Raw genomic sequence first — 18,718 nt, forward strand, 5'->3', positions numbered from 1 at the left:
AATCCCGTGATAGAATTCTGATTTGGTTGAGCTCAGGAAAAAATACAGAAAGCGTTGAACAGACAGCAAAGTATCATGACAGAAATTTGTAGTTGAGATACTGCACTAATTATCTAAGCACATGTTCTTATCAAATTTACCTCATTCAACAGATACAATAGTAAAATATAATTACCAATAATTACTCGTACTATCCTCCGTATGATCTAGCTAGACAGTCTTATTTACAAACATTTAATGCCGCATGCCCTTCACCTACAGTACGTGTGTACATAGGCACCGTACAGAGTTCATTTTGAGTCGTTATATCACTTATAACAGAGTTCACCTCACCAGCTCACGTTATCGTTCAAGCCACTAGGCAGCGAGTACACAAGCATAGGGAAGGACGGGGTAAGGTAGGGTATCTGCAGTTTTCTATCAAAGTTCGCCAGGTACTCTGCTTGTAGACTAGAAAATTATAACAAAAATATAGTAGAATTATAACAAATTTGGATATTTATATCTCATTTTTTGATATAAAAATGTCAAGAAAAATGTTCATAATTTTTGATGTTTATAAAATACTTTATTAAAATTATATCACACCTTTTACATACAAAATGAGTTTGACATTATCATTATTAACTTTAATTGGCTTTTTTCGGTGATATGAATACTGCTCGAAGCAAGAGGGAGTAAGCAAATTAAAGAAAGAATGATAAAGTCATGCTGTGATTAAACCTAGTAAAGTAAAATGAGTTTGAGTTCCCTTTGAGCAATATAGCTCACGAACGGATGTATCGATTACTTGATTTTTAAATAAAATTAATTTTGATTGGAATACCCAACGAAGGAACTGACGTAATTGTTCATGTTTTAAAGGACAGACTTGTTAGAATCCAAAAATGACCGCCACAATGGCCGACTTTGGCACCTACTCACGATTTCGAAAGCACAAATCTTTTCGTAAACAAAACCAGCGCACCTGCTTGAGATTTGTGCGTCTGAATTTCTGATGCACTGTTGAAGCGGGATTCCAAGATGTTTGTCCTTAAATAGAATTATGACTTACTAATAGTCCATTTTACGAGCCGATTTTATGAATGAATTTTGACAGAAGGTAGCGTCCAATAACCCGTGAAAACCAATATCATCATCAACATTGTTGTCACTTCGTAAAATGGCTCATAGATCATTTGTGACAACACTACGAAACGAAACACTGTTAGAGCATCTTCAGTACTATATCAGTTCTAATTCAATTTTATAAACAGGCAAAAATTAAAAACTGACAAAAATAAAACACAACATGAGCACATTTAGTAACAATTCTAGACCTAGCAGGCTTTTTGATGTTTTGAAATCTCTTTTTGAAATGCGTCAAAGGGTATGAAGCGAACAATTAGGGTTGAGTGATAATTTGATTCTTCAAAAAAAAAAAAGATGCTGTGTAAAGCTAGTGTGGCCTTATCTTGTTGTCGTCGTCACCTAGAGGGAATGATGACAGAACGCTTTGGAGCCTGATGTGATAAACAATTCTTCTCAAAAGTTGAAGTGCCTCTTCTTCTTCTTCTGTATGGCTCTACGTTCCCACTGGAACTTGGCCTGCCTCTCTCCAACTTAGTGTTCTTTGAGCACTTCCACAGTTGTTAATTGGAGGGCTTTCTTTGCCAGCCATTGCATGAATTAGTATATTGTGAGGCAAGCACAATGATACACTATGCCCAGGGAGTCGAGAAAACTTTCCCGATCGGAACGGGAATTGGAACCCGCCATCTCCGGATTGGCGATCCAAAGCCTTAACCACTAGGCTAACTGAAGTGGCTCATGCACCTTAAATTAAACATGGTGGGAAACAAACTCTGTTCCAGAAAAGACGTCACGTGGAAAAGCAAAAAACAAAGTATTAACAAAATCATGGTATAAAGATTTCAAAGCACAAATCTGCTAAGAGAAGTGAACAATTAGAACAATAAATTAAAAAAAAAAACAAAGAGAACAACTAAAAGAACAATTACCCCGTCCTCTCCTATTACTGACAGTGTTCGAATCGCTATGTTCTTATCATGTTCAATATCGTGGCGTGAGCAATGTTGTTAGAAATAATAGCCGCGTCGAGCCGTTACCCCAACATGCAGATGGGGAAGAGCGTCTGGTGGAAACATACCAGTACCTTGATGCGGGTGTATGACTGATCCAACAGTAGCTAATACCTACCGTTTGGGTATGGGATCGTAACACATCGTGGGTTGCAACGGCAAAATTTGGGCTTTTTAAATTAGTATTATTATTAATACTTTCATTGGAATTACTTACTCCCTACCGAGTTTGTCACTACCACTAGTAGGTAAAGAATAGGAAAAATAAAGTACGATCCACATAGTGCTGCACAGTCACATAGCAAAAAGGTGATAGGTCTCAATTACAGTTAAGGCTACTCAATTACTCTTAAGGACAAACGTCTTGAAATCCCGCTTTAACAGTGTATCAGAACTTCAGACGCACAAATCTAAAGAAGCAAGCTTCAAACATCAGTGCATTTTATTATTCTGTTCTTGCTCACTTGTAATAAGCTTCAAATAAGAAGATCAGGTGCGCTGGTTTTGTTTAGATACGAAGAGATTTGTGCGCTCGAAATCATGAGTAGGTGCCAAAGTCGACGAAGACCAAATTTTGGCCATCTCAGACCCCACAAAAATTTGAAAATTTGTACGGAGCGTAGACTTTGGAATCCGGTGGAACTCCTCCCGGGTAGAGATAAAATACTGACGATCAAAACATGATATTGGTTTGATTGATATAAGAGATAAAAGATCTGAAAATAATATCTGAAAAATGTTCCTGGAACATCTGAACAATATCAAAATTTGATATTTCAAGATCATACTAAAAGCTCGCTGGTATTGGTTAGATCTTACAAAATCTAAATATGCTTTGATGATGATGTCCCAGGAGTAAATTTTTGATTTTATTTTTAGATCTTTTATCTCTTATGTCAATCAAACCCATATCACTTTTTGATCTCCATATCAAAATATGATATTATTGAGCTCTTTCCTCTACTCGGGCTGAGGTTATGTGAAAGCACTTCCTACCATTATCTGTGTCGTAAATTAGTACTCGATTCTGGAAGTTACTTTCGAGAATCTTGTACAGATACCCGGGTATCCTCAGACGCAGGAGCGTATCGGCAATATAACCGCTTAACTGGCGCTATTGAACTTGCAATTGACAAGATAGCGTCTATGATCGACCTCCTGACCATTCGGAAGCCGAACTGGTTGCTCGAGAGACCATTTACACACTCACCATGTGCCTCAACATTCTATTGAGGATGATCTGTTTGAGCAACTTCCCCGTCGTGTCGGTCAAGCATATTGGTCTATATGCCGACGGGTCTCCGGCTGGTTTCCTCGCCTTTGGAAATAGAACCAGGCTCTGCCGCTTCTAAACCTCTGGGAAAACTCCCTCGTCCAGGCATTTCTGCATAGCAAACCTGAACATCCCAGGAGCTTTTGCAATAGCTACTTTTAAGGCCAAGGTCGGAACTCCGTCCGGACATGGGACTTTACCTACGCTCCCCAATGGAAATATTCTTGACTTCTTTAGGAATATAGTGTCATTGTACCTGCCACACGATTTAGGTATGCAAATTGATCAATTGACAAAGGATGCTCTCAGTTAATAACTGTGGAAGTGTTAATGGAACACTAAACTGTGACGATTTCTCGCACATAACGACTCCCTCAGAATGGTCAAGCTGAATACCCACGCCTTTACAGTTCTGACTGTATGAGTCCTCCCGCGGATTTCAGATTTCATGTTCACGGTATTAATTAGAATTCTCTTTGAAGGGTTCACTGTCACAGCATTTTACCCAACCACTGTAATATATTAAAAAAATAGAAAAAAAAACCTTCACAATGAGTTAAAACTATGTGACTTGAAAGCCACAGCACAAGGCCAAAGTCTTACAAACAAACAACATGAGTGCTCCACACCTCTCATCCCCTAGTGTAAGAAATTAGTATACCTTAGCGCCAGAGAAATGTTTCGTTTTTATGTGTATATCCGTCATTCTGAAACATACGGCTGCGACACGTAAGAATGCCGACCTCGACAACCGCCAACCCTACGACGAAACACCCGCTTCAACACTCACCCCTTATACATCTTCTAGGTACGCTATGTGTCTGGGCCACAGAGACCTAATGTCGAATCGTGCTGCGACGAACAGCTGCTGATGGTCCGCGGGCCGGGAAACGAACACCAAACCGAGAAAATTCGAAAACGAGAAGAAAATCTGCTAGAGTGCACTCTTCGCACTTTTCCTGGCACGTGTGTCTATCAATTTCTCATGCCACTTTCTTGCAATCTTCCACCTCCGACCCCGCCTCCACACCACTACTGTAACCTTAATTAATTATCGACACTTACTCTCGTAATTAGCATAAGGAATAATCCGGATATTTGCAGCACACTTTCGAATTGGCAATCGATTAATTTCCCCAGCACTCGGCAACACGTCTCTTTCAATCGAAATGAAAATGTTTAGAGAACAAGCTACTAAAAGCACCTCGAATAAATCACATACACTGCACTATACTGACGGCAAGACGCGTCTCGTTCGGTTTCCCATCAATCGCTCTGGCAGGCGGATTGAAACTATCGCACTCACAACTGCACCACCAGACTGCTGCTGCACTTCTTCCTTCACCATACAGCCAAGTATCGCAACTAAACATCCGAACGCGCGCTCCAACCTCTGCACTTCTGGGTCGCGGTCAGTATCCAACTGAGATCGTGCTACTTGGTGCAAAAATCTCCGCGTCCGTCAGCTCGGGGCTGATGTGCATTCGGCATTCAACTGAGGATCGGATTGGGATTGGAAACCTCTTCTAGACACTAGCAGCGACGACAGTTGAGTATAGCACCGTGAATGTTTTGCACTCTCCGACCGACGACAGAGCCAGCGACACACTGACTGCTCGAAAGACCTATGTATGTTTAGTCGGGTGTCTGTTATGCTCTCGAGAAAACAATTTTCCAACCCATCCACCCACATTTTCGTTTTCTCGCCGTTTGTGGGACGGTGGGACTGGAGGTAAGAGAAACTCGATAAAATGTAAGCAGGTAAGCGTGGTAGATATTAAATTGGTAAGGGTCAATGGTGAATGCATAGAGCATCCACCGTGATTTAGAACAGTTTCGATAAGGACATCTTGCATAGACTACATTAGGTTAACGCATAATCAATAATTGTACGTAGGGTGCGTGTACCAATTATAGCACTACCTAAGGAAAGCTATTTATACAAAAATAACGAGAAGACCAACGAATGTCATCAATAAGTTAAAAGACAGCTTAGTTTCCTACAGTAAAAATATAGAAACGGAGCCAAAACTACTTTTAGTATTTATTACGGCGTGTGCCAATGATAGGAACCCTGTACCAGTTATGGCTACATTTTTTAACTTTGGTTTCTTTTCGCACTATTTGCATGCATTCCTTATGGGGTAAGCCATAACTGGTACACTATGGCGAAAAAGGGTGCAAGGAAGCCGAAATTTTATAGAAAATGATTTATTTCTACCATGATTTGAGCAAAATGTTGAGTTTAAATCAGTGCGACCATCTTTTGTGAACGTGATCTGTTGTTCACAAATTTTTTCTTGTTGATTTACATCGTTAAAGGGTGAAAATTAACTATGGCGATTAATTGACACTATAGCCATAATTGGTACACTTACCCTATTCTTGTACAAATCGAATCTGCGTCGAACACTAATTTTGCAGAATTGTTGACCGGAATTATTTCTACATGTCCTGCCCACCGTATCCTTCCGGCTTTGGCCATCCACTGGATACTTCACCACCACTCACCGTTCTCTTGCACACTACCGAGGATCGTCCTTAAACACGCATCGTTCGAAAACTCTGAGTGTTTGCATGAAGGGGGGGCATGGCCAATGTTTCGTGTCCGTAGAACACTTGTCTTATTAGCGTTTTGTGTATGGTACATTTGGTGCGGGGGTGGTTCTTTTTAGATCTCAGATTCTTCTGGAGTTTACTATAGGCACGATTTACACTGCACTGATGATGCATCTTCGTATTTCACAACTCACAATAAGGATCCAAAGCAGATAAAACGGTGAGTCTATAACAGTCCAACAAAGCTCTGGTCCTCACAAGTTCCCACCTCATGGCGGGTCAGGCGATGACAAACCGCCAGCTAAGAGTTGTGTGCTTAGCTGGTAGTGCAGCCTGGACACTGTTGTCCTTCTGACTTCAGCTAGATTGAGGAGAAACGACCCGAGCGTCTGTTCAATATGGAGATGCGGCATCTGTTAGCATCCAGCAGCTGAGTAAGAAATGCTGCATCACGGCCAGCTAGATTCAAGATGGAAGCCCCGTCAGCCAGGCCACCCTAGTGTTGGTTGGATGGAACGCTAAACAGAACTGGCACGATGGCCCACCTGGCGAGACAGGAGTGTTGGCGTAGGCCCAATAAGCCACCCATAAAAAATCCCCGTTACGAATAACATAGGAAAACATACGACTCGTTACAATCGGCAAAGACCCACGCGACGAAAAAAAAAAGATTACGCTTGGAAACTTGGAACATGGAATTGCATGTCAGTTGGTTTTGCAGGATAATCTACATACCCGAGTAGAAGTAAAAATCAGAACAATAGCATCATTTGATATTCCTCAGTGAAGTACTCAAGATCATAATTAGCTATTGGTTTGTTTGACATAAGAGATAAAAGATCAAAAATAAGATCAAAAATTAGCATGTGGAAGAACATAATAATATCTCATTTTGATGTTATAAGATCAGACTAATATCTGGGGAGATCTGGGCTGTAGCACATCTAACCAATATCATAAAATGATCTGACAGATGGATTGGAGTAAAAAAAAACAGAAAAATGGCCGCGACCAGAATCGAACTTATGACCTTGTGATTTATGAGCAGTGACATTACCACTGCACTACGACTCATATCTGAAAATAGAAGGTAACAAGAGCATCAAGTTCTACGTTTTCCAAGATGTTTGCGGGTCATGGTAGTTGTGTTGGTTTGGTCCCGCCATGTTGTAGATGAGTGTGTGAAAGAACTAATTATGATCTTGAATAGTAGTTTTCAGATCTTACAATTTTCGGATGTTATAGATGAATGTGTCAAAGAACTGATTTTGATCTTGAGCAGTAATTTTCAGATCTTTCGAATTCTGGATGTTGCAGATGGAAATGTGAAGTGCTAATTTTGATCTTGAGCAGTATTTTTCAGATTTCTTAATGATAAATGTTCTATTGCAGAATATTAATACAGTTTCCACCCAAAATTTGTAAACTGACGTGATGGTATGGAAAGTAAAAACGAATTAAGGCTATTTTGCATATTTTCCTAAACTAAGAGAGCACTTTTCTCTACATGATTTCACATATCATGCTCTATCTCTGAATTGTTAACAAAGCTGGTGATCCAAACTTTAAAAACGACATGCGTAGAAACATGTTTGGTTTATTTTGCGCCTAAAACAGGACGAATTTCCACCAATAGGACGCAATCAGTGAAGTACTAGATTGTAGTAATGAGCTGAATTTTTGTATGGTGAGAAGGTGAATCAAGTATGTACTTCACTGAACGTGCTCTATAGGACAGATCGGTGAAGTACTAGATTTGTAGTAATGAGCTGAATTTTAGTATGGTGAGAAGGCCAATTCTCCGTTTCTGCAATGAAAAGGTGCAAAAAGCGTGGGTATTATGGTTCCTTGCCTAATTTGATGCTGTTTGAGCAAAACTTTGGGCAACAGAGTTGTTGTTTTCTCAATTTCTTGCAACATAAACAACATAGTGTAGGGATTGAGAGGGATACAGAGAAAGCAAGAAACAGGGCATATAGCTTTAGCAGCGGTGATGCGCCATCTGAAAAACAAAGCAAACGATCATGATGAAATGAAACGTCAGTCTTGTAAAGTATTTTGCACGAGTAAGTTGGATTACTCGTCGGGTGCATCCCTGGTGATAAGATCCGACCGATTGCATTGGATCGGAATTGCCATGGTGTCCTTCCGGACACGACAATGGCACAGCCGGTAGGTAAGCTCCCAAAGAAAGGTTTTAGTAAGAGTATTTTTTGTGTTGTCGATGTGCAGAAGCAGCTGGAGCAGGTAAACCATAGTGTGGATTTCGGTTTTGTTTACTGGAAGAGCAAGCGACGTGCGGCCGCTGCGGGGTTGTTTTTTTTATGGAACAAGGAGCAGTCTCGTTGGCTTTTGGACCTTGGATGTACAAAAACGAAAAATTAAAGAGTCGTGTTTTGATGTTATTTGCAGCTGCGTTGAGCGACTTCATATGCAGGGGCGGATTGTATACATTGATTCAGTTGCAGGTTGAGAAAATGTGAGTTTTTTAAGTTTTTTTGTTTCTCTGCTGAGATGAGTGTAATTTTTGCTTCCCGCTTGGAAATTTCAACTAGATATCTAACAGATATCTGCTGGACAAAATAAAATATCTAGTAGCCATATGGGCATCTAATACAAGTCCCTTAAATTTTAATTAAGATAGGGTGAATGTGCGGATATCAGAAGTGAAATTACATATATTATTCTGGCCCTGTAATTCTTTTGAGAAGTCAATACGAATTTCATTGCTGGTTTAGGCCCATTTATCAGCGATATGATTGAAAGGGTTGATGAAAGGAAAAGTGCAAAAAGGGTCAACAGTAAACTGCGATGAGAACAGGTAAAGTAGAAAGTGTTTACATGGCAAAGCAAGGCACAATGAAAAGCGAATTCCCCCGAGAGGGTAAGCAAGGCAAATTCCCCCGAGAGGGTAAGCTATGGCGAATTCCCCCGAGAGGGTAAGCCGAAACAAAAAGCGAATTCCCCCGAGAGGGTAAGCTAGGCAAATTCCCCCGAGAGGGTAGCCGAAATAGAAAGCGAATTCCCCCGAGAGGGTAAGCTAGGCGAATTCCCCCGAGAGGGTAAGCCGAAACAAACAGCGAATTTCCTCGAGAGGGTAAGCTAGGCAAATTCCCCCGAGAGGGTAGCCGCAATAGAAAGCGAATTCCCCCGAGAGGGTAAGCTAGGCAAATTCCCCCGAGAGGGTAAGCCGAAACAAACAGCGAATTCCCCCAGGAGGGTAAGCTAGGCAAATTCCCCCGAGAGGGTAGCCGAAACGAAAGCGAATTCCCCCGAGAGGGTAAGCAAGGCAAATTCCCCCGAGAGGGTAGCCGAAATAGAAAGCGAATTCCCCCGAGAGGGTAAGCTAGGCAAATTCCCCCGAGAGGGTAGCAGAAATAGAAAGCGGATTCCCCCGAGAGGACGATGATGATGATGATGATGATGATGATGATGAAGGATGATGATGATGATGATGATGATGATGATGATGAAGTATGATGATGATGATGATGATGATGATGATGATGATGGTGATGAAGGATGAAAGATGATGATGATGATGATGATGATGATGATAAAGGATGATGATGATGATGATGATGATGATGAAGGATGATGATGATGATGATGAAGGATGATGATGATGATGATGATGATGATGATGATGATGATGATGATGATGATGAATGATGAAGGATGATGATGATGATGATGATGATGATGATGATGATGAAGGATGATGATGATGATGATGATGAAGGATGATGATGATGATGATGATGATGATGATGAAGGATGATGATGATGATGATGATGATGATGATGAAGGATGATGATGATGATGATGATGATGAAGGATGATGATGATGATGATGATGAAGGATGATGATGATGATGATGATGATGATGATGATGATGATGATGATGATGATGATGATGATGATGATGGTGATGAAGGATAAAAGATGATGATGATGATGATGATGATGATGATGATGATGATGATGAAGGATGAAGGATGATGATGATGATGATGATGATGATGATGATGAAGGATGATGATGATGATGATGATGAAGGATGATGATGATGATGATGATGATGATGATGAAGGATGATGATGATGATGATGAAGGATGATGATGATGATGAAGGATGATGATGATGATGATGATGATGGAGGATGATGATGATGATGATGATGATGATGATGAAGGATGATGATGATGATGATTATGATGATGATGATGATGATGATGATGAAGGATGATGATGATGATGATGAAGGATGATGATAATGATGATGATGAAGGATGATGATGATGATGATGATGATGATGAAGGATGATGATGATGATGATGATGATGATGATGATGATAATGATGATGATAATGATGATGATGATGATGATGATGATGATGATGATGGAGGATGATGATGATGTTGATGATGATGATGAAGGATGATGATGATGATGATGAAGGATGACGATGATGATGATGATGATGATGATGATGATGATGAAGGATGATGATGATGATGATGATGAAGCATGATGATCATGATGATGATGATGATGAAGGATGATGATGATGATGATGATGAAGGATGATGATGATGATGATGATGAAGGATGATGATGATGATGATGATGATGATGATGAAGGATGATGATGATGATGATGATTATGATGATGATAATGATGATGATGATGATGATGATGATGATGATGATGATGAAGGATGATGACAATGATGATGATGATGAAGGATGATGATGATGATGATGATGATGAGGATGATGATGATGATGAAGGATGATGATGATGATGATGATGATGATGAAGCATGATGATGATGATGATGATGATGATGATGATGATGATGATGATGATGATGATGATGATGATGATGATGATGATGATGGATGATGATGATGATGATGGTGAAGGATGATGATAAAGGATGATGATGATGATGATGATGATGATGAAGGATGATGATGATGATGATGATGATTAAGGATGATGACGATGATGATGATGATGATGATGATGATGATGATGAAGGATGATGATGATGAGGATGATGATGATGATGAAGGATGATGATGATGAAGGATTGATTGATTGATTTGTCTTTATTAGAGAGACTTTCAGCCCTTGGCTGGTTCGTCTCTTATGATGAAGGATGATGATGATGATAAAGGATGATGATGATGATGAGGATGATGATGATGATGAAGGATGATGATGATGATGATGATGAAGGATGATGGTGATCATAATGATGATGATGATGATGAAGGATGATGATGATGAAGGATGATGGTGATGATGATGATGATGAAGGATGATGATGATGATGAAGGATTATGGTGATAATGATGATGATGAAGGATGATGATGATGATAATGATGATGATGAAGGATGATGATGATGATGATGGAGGATGATGATGATGATGATGATGATGAAGGATGATGATGATGATGATGATGATGAAGGATGATGATGATGATGATGATGATGATGAAGGATGATGATGATGATGATGATGATGATGATGATGATGATGATGATGATGATGATGATGAAGGATAATGATCAAGCATGATGACGATAAAGAATGAGGATGATAAGAAAGGTTGATGATGAAGGATGACGATGAAGGATGATGATGGAGGATAATGATGAAGCATGATGATGATGGTTGTTAATGATGGATGATGATGAAGGATGAAGATGGTAGATGGAGCATAATAATGACGGAGGATGATAAAGGTTGATGAATGATGACGATGATGATGATGATGATGATGATGAAGGATGCTTACGAGGAACGATGATGAAAAATAATGATGAAGGATAATGATGAAGGTTGATGATGAAGGATGATGTTGACGGATAAAGATGGAGCATAATGATGGCGGATAATGATAAAGGTTGATGATGAAGGATGATGATGAAGGATGATGATGGAGGAGGATGATAATGGATGATGATGAAGGATAATGATGAAGCATGATAATGAAGGTTGTTAATGAAGGGTTTAAGATTGAATTCAAATCACAAATAGAAAATTTGCATAATGCATGTCAATGTGGTAAAGGCCGAAAAAAATATTAAGATGAAATATAGGTGAAAAGGAAGGTGAAAAGGATTATGATGGTGAAATATAGGTGAAAAGGATTATGATAGTAATGATCGATTATTATGTTTTTTAACGAATACAATTGTTAACTAAGCTACAGTTAAGGTAATGCAAATCGGGTGAATATTTAGATAGAAGTTAAAATAAAAGAGAAGTTTAAATTAAATAATAATTTGAATTTTAAAAACAATGACAGAGTAGGACAGGAGGAGAATGTAGGGATTGAGAGGGATACAGAGAAAGCAAGAAACAGGGCATATAGCTTTAGCAGCGGTGATGCGCCATCTGAAAAACAAAGCAAACGATCATGATGAAATGAAACGTCAGTCTTGTAAAGTATTTTGCACGAGTAAGTTGGATTACTCGTCGGGTGCATCCCTGGTGATAAGATCCGACCGATTGCATTGGATCGGAATTGCCATGGTGTCCTTCCGGACACGACACATAGTTATCCAAAGTTTTGCTCAAACAGCATCAAATTAGGCAAGGAATCATAATACCCACGCTTTTTGCGCCTTTTCATTGCAGAAACGGAGAATTGACCTTCTCACCATACTAAAATTCAGCTCATTACTACAAATCTAGTACCACACCGAACGTGCCCCATTGTGAACTGTCGCCCAGAAAAGCTTTGGAAACATTTAGAAGATCGCAGTCGTCACGACTGTCGTCTGTTCGTATACCCCATGCAGAATCGCTACGCAATTTGTTGGTTGAAACTCAAAAAGCTTGTCGTCTGCAGCGGTATGTTTTGTTGAATCTAGAATTAAACGATCCGTTTTTCGTAATAGACGTATTTCGCTTAGCGGGCCGATAAAGTTCCCAAATTATCCGGTGATTCATTTATTGGATTCGTACCACAAATGCAAGCTCGACATCGAGATCCAGCTCATGTTGTCATCGGACTCAATTGGAAAGCCTCTGCTGGTTTACTCACAGTGAAATAATTAAGAAATGTATCAGATTAAATCAGTATATATTTTTAAACCTTTTTTAAAGAAAAGCAAATATCGATTATAAGCAGAGTAATAGGCGCACATACTCTGTTTTTTTTTGTTCAATTGCCGCACCCGCTTATTGAAAATGAAGGCCTCTTCTACTTCCTTTTTGTCCCAGTGCTCGTTTGTAAAATTTGTGGTGTACATAAGGGAACATCTATTTATTGTGTAACACTAAATTCGATATCTTTGAACTCGGTGGTTGGTTCATTAGGAACTGGCGGAATCCATAATGTGCTTTTGTATGATAACTCCAACTTTTTTGTATGGGTCGTAACGCTAGGCTGTATTCCCTATTCCCCTGGAGCGTTACGGAATTTATTGAACCCCTATCTCCTGAAGCGTTACGTTATTTGGGGACGGAGCATAATGAAAGTTGAAAACTTAAAATAGTTTTTATGCGCAATGTTGGGAAATTTCGACATTTATACAGCAGGTTGCACTAGGCTTTCCAAAAATCAAATTAAGTACTAATTTTGAAATCATATCACGATGAGATATTGAGTAGATATTTGGCAACTTTTTGAATATCTCATCAATATCATATTAAGATATGACATCAAAATTTGATCGTTTCAAGATATGATTATGATATTCACGTCTACCCGGGTACCCGCAACTTGGACATCGTGGCGTTGCAGGAACTTTGTTAAACTGGACAGAAAGTGTGGAAAAGCGAGCATCGAGCGGCTATCTTCTACCAAAGTTGTGGCACCACCAATGAACTGGGAACAGGATTCATAGTGTTAGGCAAGGTGCGACAACGTGTGATCGAGTGGCAGCCAAACACCTCAGGGATGTGCTTGTTGAGAGTTAAGGGCCGTTTCTTCAACTACAGCACCATTAATGTGAACTGCACGAAGGAAGATCTGATGACCAGGAAGAATCGTTATACGCGCAGTTACAAGACGTCTCCACTAGACAGAAATGTCTTGTTTTTTTTTCTGGACAGATTTGTCATGACATAAATGGTCTCTCGCCGTTTGTATGGAGAGCAGCGGTGTTGATGATTTTTATTATGTTTTCTCTTCCTGGCAGCAAAATTTTTGATTAGAGTAAACATACCATGGTTGCTCGCCGCGTGACGTGAAAATCTTTGTTGGCGTCATGAACGCGCAGTTAGGAAGGGAGGAAACGTACAGACCGGTAATCGGGCGAAACAGCCTGCACACCGTATCGAATGATAACGGCCAGCGATGCGTAAACTTTGCAGCCTCCCGTGGTATAGCACTTTCTTCCCCGCAAAGATATCCACAAAGCCACCTGGAGGTCACCTGATCATCAAACAGAAAACCAAATCGACCACTTTCTAATCGACGGTAAATTCTTCTCGAATATAATCAATGTCCGCACATACCTCATTCCGAATATAGATTCGGATCACAAGCTAGTCGCTGTATGCATGCGTTTAAAACTTTCGACGGTTATTACCACCCGTCGAAACCGAACGCCGCGGCTCAACATTAAGCGGCTGCGGAACGTAGAAGTTACCCAAGACTACGCGCAGTAGTTAGCAGTGGCCCTACCAACGAAAGGGCAGCTTGGCGCAGCTACACTTGAAGACGGGTGGAGGGACATCCATTCGCCATAGGTAGCACCTCGGCTGCAGCACTAGGCTTCGCGACTCCAAACCACTGAAATGACTGTTAAGACGGCGAATGTGAACAGTAGAAAAAACGAGAAGAATGCAGCATGGGCGAGAATGTTGCAACACCGTACGAGGGCGAATGAGGCACGTTATAGACAGGCGCGAAACAGGCAGAACTCAGTCTTCCGGATGAAGAAGCGCCAGCAGGAAGAACGAGATCGCGAAGAGATGGAAGAGCTGTACCGCACTAAGGACACACGGAAGTTCTACGAGAAGCTGAACCGCTCGCGCAGAGGCTTTAGGCCACAAACCGACAGATGGCGAGACAATCACGGGAATCTTCTCACGAGCGAGTGTGAGGTGGTCAAGAGGTAGCGGCAGCATAACGATGAGCACCTCAATGGAGACGTTGCAAGTACCGAAGGTGGCGTGGTAACAGATCTAGGAGTACGTGCGCAGGTCGAAAGATTTGCAGCCCCTAACCTCCAAGAGATTGAGGAGGGGGTTAGCCGGTTGAAAAACAACAAAGCCGCTGGAGCAGATCAACTACCAAACGAGCTACTAAAATACGGTGGAGAAGCACTGGTGAGAGCACTACACTGGGTCATTACCAAGATTTGGGAAGAGGAAGTATTACCGGACGAATGGATGGAAGGTATCGTGTGTCTTATCTATAAAAAGGGCAACCAGTTGGATTGCGGGAACTATCGCGCGATCACACTACTGAGCGTTATTTTCAAGAAACCCCGCTCTGTGGACGACATAGACATTGTGCCAAACAAAACATTTGAAACGGTGACACTGTTGCACATTTGCCTGAAGCGTAAAGAAACAAAAGTTGGACTGGATGTGAATTGTAACTAAAGAAAACGTACGTAAACCCACCGCGAAATACTCCGGAGAAAACCTCTCTTGCGGTTCAGGAGCAACGACGAACATCGAGTTGCGGAGAGTAAGAGTGAACGCGTGGTCGGCCACCTGTATTGTAGGGCAGCTAGAAGAAGTGCAAACCCAGCCATGGTAGCATGTTTACACAACATGAGGAAAACTGACACTTGCGAAATGTGTTGGTTGGATGATACCATGTGGCCGCGCAGCACGGGATTTAGCTGAACAACACTTTTCGGGGCCAACAATGCCAACATGCGTGAAAAATGAATGCTTTCGAAATCTCGAGACAACTCAATAAAAGTGTAGGCATTCGCAAAAAAGTGGCGAATGTGACAAGATCAAGGCATCAGGAACGACGACGACACCTACATGATGTTATGTTAATATGAGCATCATAAACCAAAATTTACGACTGCTCACTGCTCAGAAGAAAAAGATGCCTCCTTAAATGCGGCCGTGTTGATTGGAAACGAACGCTTTTAAGCGTAATGGAGAGCAGTATGATATTTTAACGTAAAAGTCGCAGAACGACAAAATACTGTAAGTTTGAGTAAACTTGAAAGTCTGAAGATTGTCCATACATATTTTAGGCATTATTTGTTCATCATTCAATAGACTTACTAGCTCTTCCTTCATTCATTCGGAACATTCTTAAAACGGATCAATTGCACTTTAAATTACGGTAGTTGAAATATGGTGGCGCGACATGTGTAATACACGACTATCAAATTAAAGTGCTACATGTGATGCGCATTATGGGCAGCATTGAAATGGCAATATTAACACGTACCTAATTGGAAGTCCAGTTGATAGCACACGAAAAAGTGTAAAAATCTGAAAATAGAAAAAAATAGAATAGAATTAAACTTTTGACTAGAACATTATTCACGTTCAACCACAACATGTGCGGGTAATAAACACCAAAGCAGTTATAAAACGCTTGGTATAAACAGAATTCAACTAAATTTTGCATTTATCGGGAAATCTGTGAAAGCTAATCCCGTTTGAAAGAGCTGAAGTACTGGCAGCAATATTGACCAAGCCAATACGACACATACACACATGTATGTATTGCTGATTTCAGCGTCCTAGTGAATGTATTATGCACATGCAGTTGTTTGAATAATGGATGAATTACAATCAACATTTCCCATCATCAGCCGCGCCAATAAAAGGACTGCATTATTTTGGCACAGTTCGACAAAAAACCGTTTTATACGTCCAACATTCTGGGACACGTGTGGTTGTGAACACAACGCAACCAGAAACGAACACTCGCCCTTTCATTTCCTATAAAATAGCAGTGAAGACGCCGCCCGTGCCATAAATATCGCCATGAGAATTAAGTCTATACGAAGTAGGGGCTAGGAGAATGTTTTTCTACGATACGAATTGGCTTATATTTATGATTTATTGACGTAATCAATTTTCGTGACTTCGAGAACAGTTTAAAAGTACACCAGACGGACTTAGTACTGGGAGTTGGACTAGTGCCCGCCATTTCTAATTTGTATACAGAAGGTTCTAAGTTCAATTCCTGACCTGTCCCTTTTCTCCTACTTTGTCTTTCTTTGTCTTTCTCTACAACTCTCTACATACCAGATCTCTGAGGAGCATTTCCTACTTAACACACGAATCACGTAGACGTGACCTTTCTCAATTCAAATCAAATTTGGCTCACGTAGGAGCTTCTGTCTGAAAATTGTCTGCATGCTATGTGTTCTGAAAGGGGCGTATAAATAAATCATACTTTATTATTCAAAAATTATAATTTAAAAACGGTTTGTTGGATTGAAATGATGTCTTCAAAGATGTTTGAGGATATTTTAAGGACTTCAAGAAAAAAAAAATACACTGAGAGTAATATTAATAGCAAATCTATGTTAGATGTCATATAATTTCAATTTTTCAAAAACCGTACCCTCCGATTTTTTTTATTATTCTTCGGTAGAAAGCTGACTTCTAGTCTCAAAGTTGGTCAAATACTGCCAACTATTTTTACTCAATTTTTATTTTTTCATTTAATTTTTGAAACAATCAAAGGAAAACAATTTAAAATATTTTTAATACCAATAATAGATTCAATGTACCTACAGCTCCTATGAAAAAAAACTAGCCATATTATTTTTCCTACATCCTGCAATATTTAAGTTACAAGGAATTCTAAAAAATCTAAATAATAATATGCAATAATACAATGGACCTGGTCGAATGTTATTCCAAATAAAAACATAAATTTTCATAAAACTTCATTTGATTGAAAACACCATTTTCTTTTACCACTACATAACAATACAATTTCCCATGGTGTGATTTCTTGAAAAAAGCCCATTCCTCCCATACCCATGTGCATTGTATATAGCATATAGTATCTATACTATTTGGTCGTACCATTCTATCCATATGTTTATGAATAAATAGTAATCCATGTCGAGGGCAACATATACGACGTTCTTGCCCTATATGCGCTAGGCTGACTATGCAGGGAAAATGTAATCCCACCAACGCGCATAATAGTCAGTGCAGAGGTTTATTGCCTTGACACCATTACGGTGTGACTATATGTGTAAACACAATAGCTGACCTTTAAAATATTTTCCATTTATGGAAATGACTGTTTTGTACGTACATTACTCTGCAAACGTTTTGATCACTCCATCAAACTTATGGAAATGGTTTTCGATCGTAACTCAGTCTATATTCAATTCATATTCCTATGTGCTTATTAAAAATATTAAGAGTTAGTTTGTTGGTGCAAATCATATGTTTTTATCAAACATTTTCTGCTAAGAGTGCAGAAGTAGAGTGATAAAGTAATAAGAAAGGTTCAATAGAGAAGGCTCTACCCCATTTGGCATAATGCCATTTGGCATAATGACATTTGGCATAATGGCCATTTGGCATAACAAATATTATGCACATTCTTACCAAGAATGCTGTTCTTCGTGTTATGCCAAACGGCATTATGCCAAATGGCATTATGCCAAACGGCGATATACCAAATGGCCTTATGCCAAATGGAGTAGAGCTGTAGAGAAAAGTGAGGCAGATTCCTTTACATTTACCAATCTGCCAGTATACCTCTGCATTTTTGTAAAAGTTACTGAAAGAAAACATGGTAAATAGGGTCAATTACATGGATCATAAAATTATCTTTAAAGAAAATATCCATATAGGGCACTGCATTATTT

At 39.8% G+C, this 18,718-nt stretch overlaps 1 protein-coding gene across 3 annotated transcripts in view; it reads right to left on the reverse strand.

The window, feature by feature from the left end:
* LOC115264697 (oxidative stress-induced growth inhibitor 1) overlaps positions 1-16,389 on the reverse strand; it is a 94,785-nt gene extending 78,396 nt beyond the window's left edge. Inside the window, exon 1 of one of the 3 annotated variants that reach the window (XM_062860099.1) lies at positions 16,318-16,389. The gene's annotated coding sequence lies outside the window, so the exon portion shown is untranslated. Of the gene's footprint in view, positions 1-4,144; positions 4,926-16,317 lie in introns of those variants that run through there. The other 2 variants (XM_062860098.1, XM_062860096.1) reach the window with 2 other exon arrangements.
* Between the last annotated feature and the right edge of the window lie 2,329 nt (positions 16,390-18,718).

This window comes from Aedes albopictus, chromosome 3 (assembly GCF_035046485.1).
Source record: "Aedes albopictus strain Foshan chromosome 3, AalbF5, whole genome shotgun sequence".
Classification (NCBI taxonomy): domain Eukaryota; kingdom Metazoa; phylum Arthropoda; class Insecta; order Diptera; family Culicidae; genus Aedes; species Aedes albopictus.